Below are 12,803 nucleotides of genomic sequence, written 5' to 3' on the forward strand. Positions count from 1 at the left end.
CAAATCTAGTTGTTTTCCCTCACCTCCCAGAAAGACAGCATCCCTGACATTTTGGTAGCATAGCCATAGCTATACAGTTCCATCATGGGAGCTTGCATTATATACTTGTTCGTGACGAAAGTAAAAATAAATCTTGATAGTTTTCTTCTGGTGATACTTCCCATCTTTTGATAGGAAAGATGAAAAGAAAAGCAATCAATGCTCTTCTTTGGAAAGGAAGAAGAGTTAGATCTAAATAAAAATAAGCAGCATCTCAGGCTTGACAAACTTTTCTAGAGAATTCTTCCCCCCCCACTCTGCAAAGAGCCCCTAGCATGGAGCATGGGTCTGCCAGCTAATAGATGTGTCCATGCAAAACTTATTCTGTGCTTTCTCTAGTCACCACCTGAAACGTAACTAAAGCACTCCATCTAATTTACCTTAATGTTCATCCTCGTCCTTCAGGCAGTATTTTGAGACCTTTTGTAGTTCATAAATGTTATGATTGGCTGTCCAGGGCATTCTGTGACATGTGACTCCCTCAAACCTTGTTACGACCTGGGCACATTACCCATCTAATGTAAAAAAAACAAATAAATAAAAGAAGCATTATTTCTTGTGAGTATACTTGGCAAGTTTTCTATTTAAACTGCATGTAAGTAGAGACAAAACAAAACGAAACAAAAAACCTAGACTCAAATGCAAAGAACAAATTGGTGATTGTCAGAGGGGAGGTAGGTGGGAGGATGGGTGAAATAGATGAAGGGGATTGACAGTACACTTACCTTGATGAGCACTGAGAAATGTGTAGAATTGTTGAATCGTTGTATCATACATCTGAAACTAATATAACACTGTTAACTATACTTAAATAAAAAAATTAAAATAAATACATCTCATAGCTAAAAATAAACAAACTGCATATAGGCAAACATTGGAGATATTGTGAGTTGGGTTCCAGATCACCTCAATAAAGCAACTATGGCAATAAAGCAAGTCAAATGAATTTTTTGATTTCCCAGTGTATATACAAGTTATATTTACACTATACTGTAGTCTCTTAAGTGTGCAATAGCATTATGTCTTAAAAAACAGTGTGTGTACTTTAATTAAAACATACTTTATTGCATGGCACCCGGGTGGCTTAGTCAGGTAAGCATCTGACTCTTGATTTGGGCTCAGGTCATGATCTCAGGGACGTGGGATCCAGCCCCACCTAGGCTCTGTGCTCTGCGGGGAGTCTGCTTCTCTCCCTCTCCCTCTGCCCCACCCCCACCCCCCGCTAATGATCACTCTCAAATAAATAAATAAATAAATCTTTAAAAAATATACTTTATTGCTAGAAAATGCTAACCATCCCATCATCTGTGCTTTCAGGGAGTCACAATCTTTTTTGCTCTTGGAGGGTCTTGCCTCGAGGTTGGTGGCTGCTGACTGATCGAGGTGGTGGTTGCTGAAGGTTGGGATAACTGTGGAAATTTCTTAAAATAAGACCACAGTGAAGTTTAATGCATTGATTGACTCTTCCTTTCATGAACGATTTCTTTGTAGCCTGTGATGCTGTTTGACAGCATCTTACCCGAGGTAGAACTTTCTTCCAAATTGGAGTTATTCCTCTCAAACCCTACTGCTGCTTTATCAACTAAGTTTATGGAGTATTCTAAATCTTTTGTTGTCATTTCAACAGTCTTGATAGCATCTTCACCAGGAGTAGATTCCATCTCAAGAAACTACTTTCTTTGCTCATCCATAAGAAGCAACTCCTCATCCATTCAAGTTTGATCATGAGATTGCCAGCAATTCAGTCCCATCTTCAGGCTCTGCTTCTAATTCTAGTTCTCTTGGTATTTCCACATCTGCAGCTACTCCCTCAACTCAAGTCTTGAGCCCCTCAAAGTCATCCATGAGGGTTGGAATCAACTTCTTCTAAACTCCTGTTAATATTGATATTTTGACCTTTGCCCATGAATCATGAATTCTGCTTACTGGCATCTAGAATGGTGAACCCTTTCCAGAAAATTTTCAATTTACTTTGCCCAGATCCATCAGAGGAATCACTATCTATGGTAGCTATAACCTTATGAAATGTATTTCTTAAATAATAAGACTTGAAATTCAAAATTACTCCTTGATCCATGGGCTGCAGAATGAGTGTTGTGTTAACAGGTATGAAAACAACATTAATCTCATGGTACATCTCCATGTAAGCTCTTGGGTGAGCAGGTACGTTGTCAATGAGCAGGATCATTTGGAAAGGAATCTTCTTTTCTGAGCTGTGCTTAAAATATTCAGTAGATTATGTCGTAAACAGATGTACCCTCATCCAGGCTCTGTTGTTCCATTTGTAGAGCACAGGCAGAGTAGATTTACCATAATTCTTAAGGGCCCTGGGATTTTCAGAATGGTCAATGAGCATTGGTTTCAACTTAAAGTCACCCAGCTGCATTAGTCCTTAACAAGAGAGTCAGCCTGTCCTTTGTCCTTTGAAGGCAGGCATTGACTTCTCTCTAGCTGTGCAAGTCCTAGATGGCATCTTCCTTCATTGTAAGGCTGTTTCATTTACATATAAAATCTATCGCTTAGTGTAACCACCTTCATCAGTTCTCTTAGCTGGATCTTCTGGAGAACTTGCTGCAGTTTCTACATCAGCACTTGCTGCTTCACCTTGCACTTTTAGGTTATGGAGACGGCTTCTTTCCTCCAACCTCAGGGACCAACCTGAGCTAGCTTCAGACTTTTCTTCTGCAGCTTCTTCACCTCTCTCAGCCTTTCTAGAATTGAATTGAAGAGGGTGAGGGTCTGGATTAGACGTTGGCTCAAGGGAATGTTGTGGCTGATCTTCTATCCAGACCACTAAAACTTTCTCCAGAGGAGCAATCAGGCTGTTTCACTTTCTTATTCATGTGTTCACAGGAGTAGCACTTTTAATTTCCTTCCAGAACTTTTCCTTTGCATTCACAACTTGGCGAACTGGCGCAAGAGGCCTCGCTTTCAGCCTATCTCAGCTTTTGGCATGACTTCCTCATTAAGATAAATCATTTCTAGCTTTTGATTTAAAGTGAGAAATGTGCAACTCTTCCTTTCAATTAAAGACTTAGAAACCATTATAGGGTTATTGATTGGCCTAATTTCAATATTGTTGTGCCTCAGGGAGTAGGGAGGCCTGAGGAGAGGGAGAGAGATGGTGGAACAGCTGGTCCGTGGAGCAGTCAGAATACACACAAAATTCAGCAATTAAGTTCACTATTACATGGGCACGGTTGGTGGTGCTCCAAAAGAATTATAATAGTAACATACGATCACTGATCACAGATCACCGTGACATCTATTTGTTATATTTAATGGAAAAGTTTGAGATATTCCAAGAGTTGCCAAGATGTGACAAGGACACGAAGTGAACAAATGCTATTGGAAAAATGGTGCCAATAGGTTTGCTCAGTACAGAGTTGCCACAGACTTTCAGTTTGTGGAAAATGCAGTATCTGAGAAGTGCAGTAAAGTGAAAAACAAGGTATGCCGGTATATGGTACGATACCAATTTTTAAAAATTGTGTGTGTGCACGCACACAGGGAAAAAATCTATATAGGTATTTACCAAGGTGTTAACAATGATTTTATTTCAGTGGTAAGACTTTCCTTTATACTTATCTGTATATTTTACAAAGCTTATTGAATTCTTTAATATTTAGAAAAGTGTTCACTAAAAACAAAATATTTATGTAAAGCCTTTTCAAATGACACTCCTGTCTCTGATTCACTGGATTTGTAGCTAGGCCTATTCATTTAATAAAAATTTACAGGATACCTACAATGTGCAAGGACCTATACTAATAGCTGCTAGAGAAATAGTTTTACTCTTTTACAGAGATCAAACCTGTCAGCTAACAGATATTCACAGGCTGCCTGCTATGTGTCCACAGCCACCTGCTAGGAGTTCTGGATACAGTGGTGAACAGTGTCTCATCCCCAGGAGCTTATATACTAAAAACATGTAAATAAATAATTAATAGCGGCTATGATGCATGTTATGAAGGTGTTTTTGGGCAATGGCAGACTCCACTGGGAGTGGAGGGCTTCAGCTGGAATGCTCACGGAGGACGTCACCAAAGCAGTCACATTTGGGTTGAAGCCTGAATATTAGGAGACAGCTTTGTGAAGATACGGCCTCAAGCAGAAGGAACAGCAAGAAGGGAGGAACCAAGATGAGAACAAGTTTAGCATATTCAAGGAACAACAACAACAAGACAGTGGCAGAGTACAGAGAAGGAAAAGAAGTGAGCAGAGGCCAGGAGGGCAGTCTTCCAGCCCACAGTACTGAGTTTAGATTTGATTCTCATTGCAAGGAGAGGTTTTTGGTGAGTTCTAAGTAAAGAAGTGATATTGTCTAGTTGACATCTGATAGAGGTTCTGCTGATCTGTGTTAACAGTGCATTTGCAGGAGGCAAGGGGAGAGCCAGGGAGGCCAGTCAGGGTGCTTGCTGTTGAGGATGAGTCTAGAAGCTGCTGCATAGGGCTGGTAGTGGGGGAGAGGTACTGGAAGCTTCGAAACAGAAATACTTCCTGATGGGGGACCAAAAAAAGGGAAGGGGGGGAGTTTCTGCTCTTCTATTACACAGCTACTCATCTCTTCCCACTTTGGTCTTACGGAGTGTGCCTGAGATTGCTATCTCTCAGTATCCTTTCTCCGCTGTTTTTGTACTAGAACTCCTTGAGTTCTAGCTAGACACATGGCCATTAGATTATAAACTACATTTCTCAGGTTCCGTTGCTACTAGGAGTGGCCTTGTGACTAAATTCAGCCGTTGGGAAATGAACTAATGTATGCACTGTCTAGATGATGTCTTTGAGGACACAGCCACCTGGTAAGACTTTCTATACACTCCCCTCCAGCTGAAACTCAGATGTGGATCAACCCAGCTTTGACCCCGGGGCATGAGAACATAACCCCAGGGCACGGTGGAGCAACAAGATGGAGAGACAGACTTCCTTAAATGACCTCATGGGACAGCCCTCTGGCTGGCCTCAGTGTTCCCCTTTAGTCTATAGCACGAGAAAAAGAAACTTTCTTTTTAGAACTATGCTGTATTTTAGAATCTTTTGGTTAGAACTGCTTATTCCATACCCTAGGTAATATGAGGAGCTTTGGAAAAGCCAAAAAGAAGCATTGACAGCAGAGAAACTAGGGCATAGTCTTTGGGGTTGATCGGGAATTTTTAAAAAGATAAGCTAGTGTCTTCTCCTCAGTGCCCTCCTGGCTGATACAGGAAGAAAGCATAGCCAACGGAAAGAAAAATTATTTTGATACTGTAAATCTACTCCAAATCCCTAGGGCCATACCTGACCCTTGGGAGAGTTCTGACCTCCAGCTAAGATTCAGGGTAAGAGATTAGGAACATTCCAGGGGCGCCTGGGTGGCTCAGTTGGTTAAGCGACTGCCTTCAGCTCAGGCCATGATCCCAGGGTCCTGGGATCGAGCCCCTTGTCCCGACTCTCTGCTCATCGGGAAGCCTGCTTCTCCCTCTCCCTCTGCCCCTCCTCCAGCTTGTACTCTTTCTCTCACTCACTCTCTGTCTCTCAAAAAAAAAAAAAAAAGGAACATTCCAATCAGGAACTCTGGATAACATTAAGTTTGTAATATGCTGATAAAAAAGAAGCCAAAATGTAACCTAGACTTGTTTTCTTTACCTGTTATTTTACAGAAACTTTCATTTTGATGTAAATTAATCATTAATTACTCTTAATGAATAAGTATGTATGTATATACTCCACATGTCTAGAAAATACAGCAAACTCTCAGTTAGTCGAGCACATGTATACAGGAGACCTCGTTGCACGTGTCCTGGGTGGCTAGTCAGCTCTTCTCATCTGCTTGCACTGTACCTGAATTCAGTACCCTCACTAATTAAAAAAAAAAAAGCCCTTCTCAAGGGTATGAAGGGTAACACATACACAAAACAAAATGAATTAAGTAATACAAAATATTACAGTAGGCCAGAAAATAGTCTCCAATACAGGGGAAACATGACCTCCCTTACAGCGTTTTTTTGAGGATTATAACAGAGAATTATGTAAAGTAACCCATAAAAAGTGGTGTTGTTGTTATTGTTTCTCCTCTTCTCATACTCACTCAGTTATTTGGCTTTCAAACCAAAATACTCTGGAATCTGCCACAAGTCCCTGAAAGAATGACCAAGTGATCACCCCCAGTAAACCGGTCATTTGGCTTTTCTACATTGCTTAATACAGGGATAAGGATTGAAAGGTCAGAGGGAAGGGAGACTAACGTGTAGGGAGCACTTACTATATGAACACTTTAGATTGGTTCTTTCCTTTGATCCTCATCCTCATAATCCAGTATGGTGACACTGATGAGAGAGCAGAAGGCAAGCTGAGGACAGAGTACAAGCTGACGACGAGCAACCCACTCCCGACTCCCGACCCCCCCCCCCCCGTGGGATACACGTGACATTCCTCCAGGAAACTCCCAACTCTCTTAAGGTTAATGCCTTACTAGAAGGAAAAACAACCTTAGCTTGACAATAGCAAGGCCTCCTGTATCCTGAGAGTCTTCTTTAGCATATGAAAGTTCTTTTGGACACCTCCCTTTTTCCTTACCTCCCCAACTCCCAAGTATATAATCAGCCACCCCTCACAACCCCAGGGCAGCAGCTCTTTCTGTCCACGGGTCCTGTCCCCAAGCTTAAATCAAACCACCTTTTTTGTACCAAAGACATCTGAGGAATTTTTTCTTGACCGTTGGCTCCGGACCTCACCACCCCCAATAACACTTCAAAAACAACATCAATACCATCATTCCTATTTTAACAATAAAGAAACCAGATTTAACAAGGTTAAATTTCTTACTCCGTCACATAACTAATAAGAGGTTGTTAATGGTTGAGCTGAAATTCCATAAAAATTCCAACACTCCCGAATACAGCAGTGGACCTCAAAACCACTTTCCACTGTCAATTTTCTTTATTTATTTTATTTTTTCTTTTAAAGATTTCATTTGACAGAGAGAGCGAGAGAGGGAACACAAGCAGGGGGAGTAGGACAGGGAGAAGCAGGCTTCCTGCAGAGCAGGGAGCCCGATGCGGGGCTCAATCCCAGGACCCTGGGATCATGACCTGAGCCGAAGGCAGACGCTTAACGACTGAGCCACCCAGGCACCCCTCAATTTTCTTTTTTAATCCCACGTAGGATTAATAATTTCCTCCTTTGTATTCCCATTTAAAATCTTGTATATACATTCACACGTAGAGTAACTATTGGTTTAGAAGCCTTTTCGTGGCGCCTCCACTAGACTGACAGCTTTCATGGGCAAACACTTTAGCCTCTGTGTGATGGGGTTTTGGAATTTAGGTGAGAGGTTCGGTGGGTGAGGTCGGAGCCAACGACCAATTCTTGAGACGACTTTGGTGCAAAATGGTGGCTTTATTAAAGCACAGGGACAGGACCTGTGGGCAGAAAGAGCTGCGGCACCAGGGGTCTTGAAGAGTGGTGATTATATACTCAACTCAGGAGTTGGGGGAAAAATCCTTTTCCTTACTTCAAAAGGATTTTCATATGTTAAAGAGGACTCTCGGGATACTGCTAAAGAGGAACAACAAGATAATGCTAAAGAGGACCTACAAGATATCGGAGACCTCGTGGTTGTCAAGTTAGGGTTGTTTTCCCCTCTAGCAAGGTATTAACATGAAGATAGTTGGGAGACTCCTGGAAGAATGTCACACCTGCCCCACCCAGGAGTGGGGGGTGGGGGAGGTTGCAGGGTGTCGGCTTATGCTTTGTCTTCAGCTAGCCTTCTGCTCCCTCATCATGTGTATTCTTTTTTTTTTTTTAAGATTTTATTTATTTATTTGACAGAAAGAGAGATAGCAAGAGAGGGAACACAAGTGGGGGAGTGGGAATGGGAGAAGCAGGCTTCCCGCTGAGCAGGGAGCCTGATGCGGGACTCGATCCCAGGACCCTGGGATCATGACCTGAGCCGAAGACACATGCTTAACGACTGAGCCACCCAGGCTTCCCTCATCATGTGTATTCTTAGTGTCTAGCACAACACCTGCAGATAGTAGGCAATCAATAAATGTTTATTGAATCATGCACAAATTCCCTAACCGCAGTCATGTACCATAGTCCAGTTGCCCGTGAGCATTTCCAGGGTTATCTTTGCGCATCTTCAGTCTCCAGACCCCTCAGCTTCATGAAGTTCCTGCAAACAACAACCATCACACATCTGAAAACGTGAAGCACTATGTGTGGAAACTGTCACACGCTAACATAAAGACCTTTTGAGGTTGTGCTTTATGGTAATTGCAGAAACCTTTCTTAGTAAATGAGAAAACAGCTCTTTCCCTTTTCCTGGGGTTGAGTGCATTAAAGTGTTCTGAAGGGCAACACGCGCACGTGCACGCACACTCACACAGGCGCACAGCGCGAGCTCGCACTATTCTTGCTGTATCGGGAGCCTCCTGAACCGCACTCTCACTGCGTGGAGCCTGAATCACAATAATAAACCGAAGAGGAGCTTCCACAACAAATTCTTTAAACATATTCATGGCTATCAACACCGATATTAAAGATTCAATTAGGCCACCCTGACTTGAGCTGCATACAATCTTTACTGTAATTAGATTCTTTGTTGTACACATTGTGTCACCACGGAGGAAAGGTCATTAAGACACACACTCTCATACAGATCATCACACCCTGGACTCTATAAGTGTGATGGCAACTGGCAAAGAAAATACAGTTTCTTCCCCTGCGTGGTAATATAAAGGAAACACATAGTCCCTGAATCCTACTCATTTTCATTTTTTTTTTGTCAAAATGTTCTTAGCATAATCTTGCTGAGTCCGTAAGAGCAGGTAACAGAGTTAACACTATCAGTTTGACAACGCTAGGCAGAAAGGTAAAAAAGCAAGCATTAGTTCTTTAGAGCTCTATGCTGTGAGTGTTATTTCACAATCCAGACTGCTGTTCAGTGTAGGGATAGAGTCAAGAACTATGCAGAGTCTGGTACTGTACCCTACTTGCAAGCTAACAGGTTTGCCCACTATAATTTCATTTATTCTAGTAGAAAAAGTAAGAAATCAGAGACAAAGGACAGTTTATTATTTACAGCAATAGTAGGTGAACCAACCAGGCTGGCCTGGGGTTGCCATTAGGAGAAAAGTAAAAGTATCTTAACTGGGAATGGCCAGAATAGAGTCCTAAATTTTCTAATTGGGATATATAACATTCAACCCCTTGCATCCTAATCATTACCCAGGCAGCAGCTGAGAGAAAATGATCTCCTTCCGGGGAGAGTTGTGTTCAGTGATCAAACTGTCATCCTAATGTGTGGGGACCAGGAAGAGATGAAGGAGGTTGAGTGGGAGGCATCATTGAGGCCATTCCAATGCTCAACAATGGCAGATGCAGGATGGCAGGGAGCATGAAAGGTCCATCAAATGCCTTGACTATCAGCTCACTGTTGAGTGGCTTGTGATATAAGGCACACCACAGTCAGACTGCAGATGGTGCAGACAGCCAAAAACTTGACGTAGATTGGTTTCAAGGGTCACAGCAGTGTGGCCAGAATTGGCTGACCAGACTAGAACAGAAACACCACCGCCTGCAAAAGTATCCATAGAAGCAGGGTCCTGTGGGTAGGTCTGAGAGGGAATGAAGGGTCACATGTAGTCAGTCTGCCAGGAGTGGGTGGGGTTGATGCCCCAGGTGATGTGTCCTCCCTCATTACAAGACAAATGAGTCAACTTTCGGCAGGAGTTCCAAGTCTGGCAGGCAGCTGTAGCCTCTGCATCAGAAACATAGAGGCCTTTAATTTCTGCCCGCTTTGTGCAGGTCGATGTGTTTCCATGTGTAGTGTGGTGATGGATCCAGGCAGGGACGGTAGAAATCTGGGCAGTGCAGGCTGAGCAACTTGAATCCCGTCAGTCTCAGCAGAGAACAGAATCTTGGCCTGGGCTTAATCCAGACAGTTCTATCAGCAGCCACAGTTTATTCCCACAGTTTGCAGGCCCGAAAAGGGGTATCTTTAATCTGCCAGTCTTTAGTTTCTAACTGGCAGATCAAATGGCTAAACCATTGACAATGGCCCAAGAACCAGTAAAAAATAAAACAGAGTTCTTCAAGGATAGTATTGTCCAGAGCTATAAGAACAGCCTTGAGGTTAGCCCGATGCGTAGAGCAACTTCATATATTTTGGGTCTGCATCACTGGCACTGAAATTGAACAAGCACAGCAGTCCTGTGAACAACACCAGGTTACACCTAATGGAATAATCAGACCCAGGCATTTAGGGGAAGTGCTGTGAATTAAGGGCCCTGTAGAACCACTGACTTTTCTTCAGTTGCCACAATAGGGGACAGTTTCCCCCAAAAGAGTAGGTACCACTTTTACATGTAAAGCCTAGAAGCTGCTGAGGCCAAGCTGGTTGTGTTCTTGAATATACCGTTTTCACTTGACAAGTGAAGCTCTTTGGGCCTGTCCCCCTTTGTTAGTCATTGAATCTGAGTTGACTCACCCAAAAATAGGACTATCACGTCAGAGAATTGCAAGGTTTCCATGGGTCAGGCATTCGGTTTTGATAAGAGCACAGTAGCAAGCTAATAGGCTTTGTCAAAAGGAGTTATCCTGATCGTTGTATCATAAAGATAATGAATCCAAAACTCCCGAAGGAGCATCTCTGGGTGGGGGCTGCCTCCCTTTGCTAGAGGCTCCAGTCAACGAAATCATCAGTCACAGAGACTTGTAACTCAGAGGGGTCATTAGAGTTATGGGTTCCCAAGTGAGAGGATGTGTTATAGCTTTCCAGACAGCTTCCAATGCAGCCTGTTCATTGGGCTCCCCCCCATCAAAGGATGTTGATTTACAAGTTGGCCCATATGAAGAACCAAATAGATTCCCCGAATGAGGCACACACTGTCTCCAATTACTCAAAGTCTCCAATATGAGCGTCCTTCTGGTGGTAGGTCGTCAAAGAGATGGCAGTTTTTCCTTGACTGACAGAAAAATTGAGTGTTGTGAATCCACCCACAGAGTTTCAAGAAACTTCTTGGTCAACGGGCCCCTGAATTTTGTCAGGGTTTACCAGTCACCTCTGATAATAGAGGTATGATAATACTGGAGTCCCAGTGGTTGAACTGAGCCTTCTGACTTGCCGCTTGACAGGACATTACATAACGAACGCTTTGGACATTAGAGGGTGGAGGCGCTCACTAAATGCTGACGCACACATACCGGCCACTGAATTCAGTTGTTGCTCACATTACACCAGCTGTGCCAGACTTTGTAACTGCAGCTGATCCGTGTTGCAGACTGATGGCGCATCTTACCCCTGGCACTTGAAGACCAGGACCAGTCTCATTCGCATGACAAGGCCTCTGGTATGGTTTTCATGCTCCTCCAAGGGTACCTAAATTCCCGGGGCATTACTAAAAATGTTTGTCACATTAACAGTCTCTACATGCAATTCTTCTCAGTTGGGGAGAATCCTCTCTGGTACTTACAGAACAGAGAAGCATAAGCATCAGTTCTTACTGACATTAAGATGTTGCTGCTGCAACATCTTGAATTGGCTCAAAGGGCCGCACCCACAAAGTCAGGCTAGCTTCCTTTCCCCACTCTGAGCGCTGCCCAAACTCCATAGGTGAATCTGCATGCCTTTTCCTTCCACACATGCAGATAGGATAGTGACTTGGGCTCCCGTATCCCACAGAGCCATGAAAGTTTTAATTCACTCCAAGATTCGTCAGCTTACTGAAATGGATGTGTGTGACCTTTAATCCTCCTTGGAGATAAAAATGTCAGCCCCCACCTCTCATGGTTTCTCCTTAATGTGGCTGAGGTCAGAGAGGATAGAGATCATTTTCTCATTCTCATTCATCAATATTATAAACCCAATCCAGAACAGTAAGAGCCTGGATCCTAGTCAATGCTTCATAAATGGTTTTCCGCAAGAGTTTTTCTGTCTCAGAAAAATCTCCCAAAGAAGGCCAGTGCTCCCTCATAGTAGCTAGGATTCACTGCAAAAAAATTCTGAGACCTTTTGCTGTATCTCCACATGGATCTAGAGTTGGCATTATAGATTGCAGGAGGGTTTGAGCTCTAGGAAAGCGCCGCTGTCACATTCTTCCTTGATAACCACTACAGACCCCACCCCCTCATCTCCCAGGTGGCCAGTCATAGCTCTGATGACTTGTCTGGGTTTTGCCCATGGTGGTAGCAGATTCCCTTCCTTTCATGCTCTGTGCGGATGTACGTCTATGTAACTCATCTGAACGGGGGTGGAACCTTCCACCCATCCAGGGTAAATGTTAGTGCCAGCTGTTACAGTGGGGCAGATTTGAGGTTAACCCCTCCGTTGGTGAGGAAGTTCCCCCATCCAGAGGAGAGGTAGCCAACAAGCAAGGCACTAGTCAGGCAACTGTCTCTGAAACCACTTCCTGATATTCAGCCTGCAACCACCTTTCTAATTCCTTGTCATTATCAGGCAACCAAGTAAAACAAACAGACAAACATCTGTTTCCTAGTTGGCCATATAATGTAGTCCATTCACTACCGATTCCCATGGACTTCCCTCAAATCCTGTTAGTTGGCCTGTGAGGCACTCATCTGTTCTTTTCCAGAAAGCCTTGTTTTTGTCAGCACCCCACCATCATTGCCAAAACTGTCAAGAACTGGGAAGGGTCTGACAATTGCCCTACTTGCAAACCAGTAAGTTAGTATGCCATTGTTTCATGGCTGCTAGGAGAAAACCCCGAGATTCCTAGATCAGAGATGAAGGAGGTTATTACTCACAGTAATGGCAACAGCTA

At 43.3% G+C, this 12,803-nt stretch overlaps 1 non-coding gene across 1 annotated transcript; it reads left to right on the forward strand.

Moving 5' to 3' along the window:
- The first annotated feature begins 456 nt into the window (after window positions 1–456).
- On the forward strand, window positions 457–560 carry LOC116638263. The gene has a single exon (XR_004300681.1). It is a non-coding gene; the product is annotated as a small nucleolar RNA U13 (small nucleolar RNA).
- Window positions 561–12,803: the final 12,243 nt, after the last annotated feature.

Source organism: Phoca vitulina, unplaced genomic scaffold (assembly GCF_004348235.1).
Source record: "Phoca vitulina isolate PV1807 unplaced genomic scaffold, GSC_HSeal_1.0 scaffold1, whole genome shotgun sequence".
Taxonomy (NCBI): domain Eukaryota; kingdom Metazoa; phylum Chordata; class Mammalia; order Carnivora; family Phocidae; genus Phoca; species Phoca vitulina.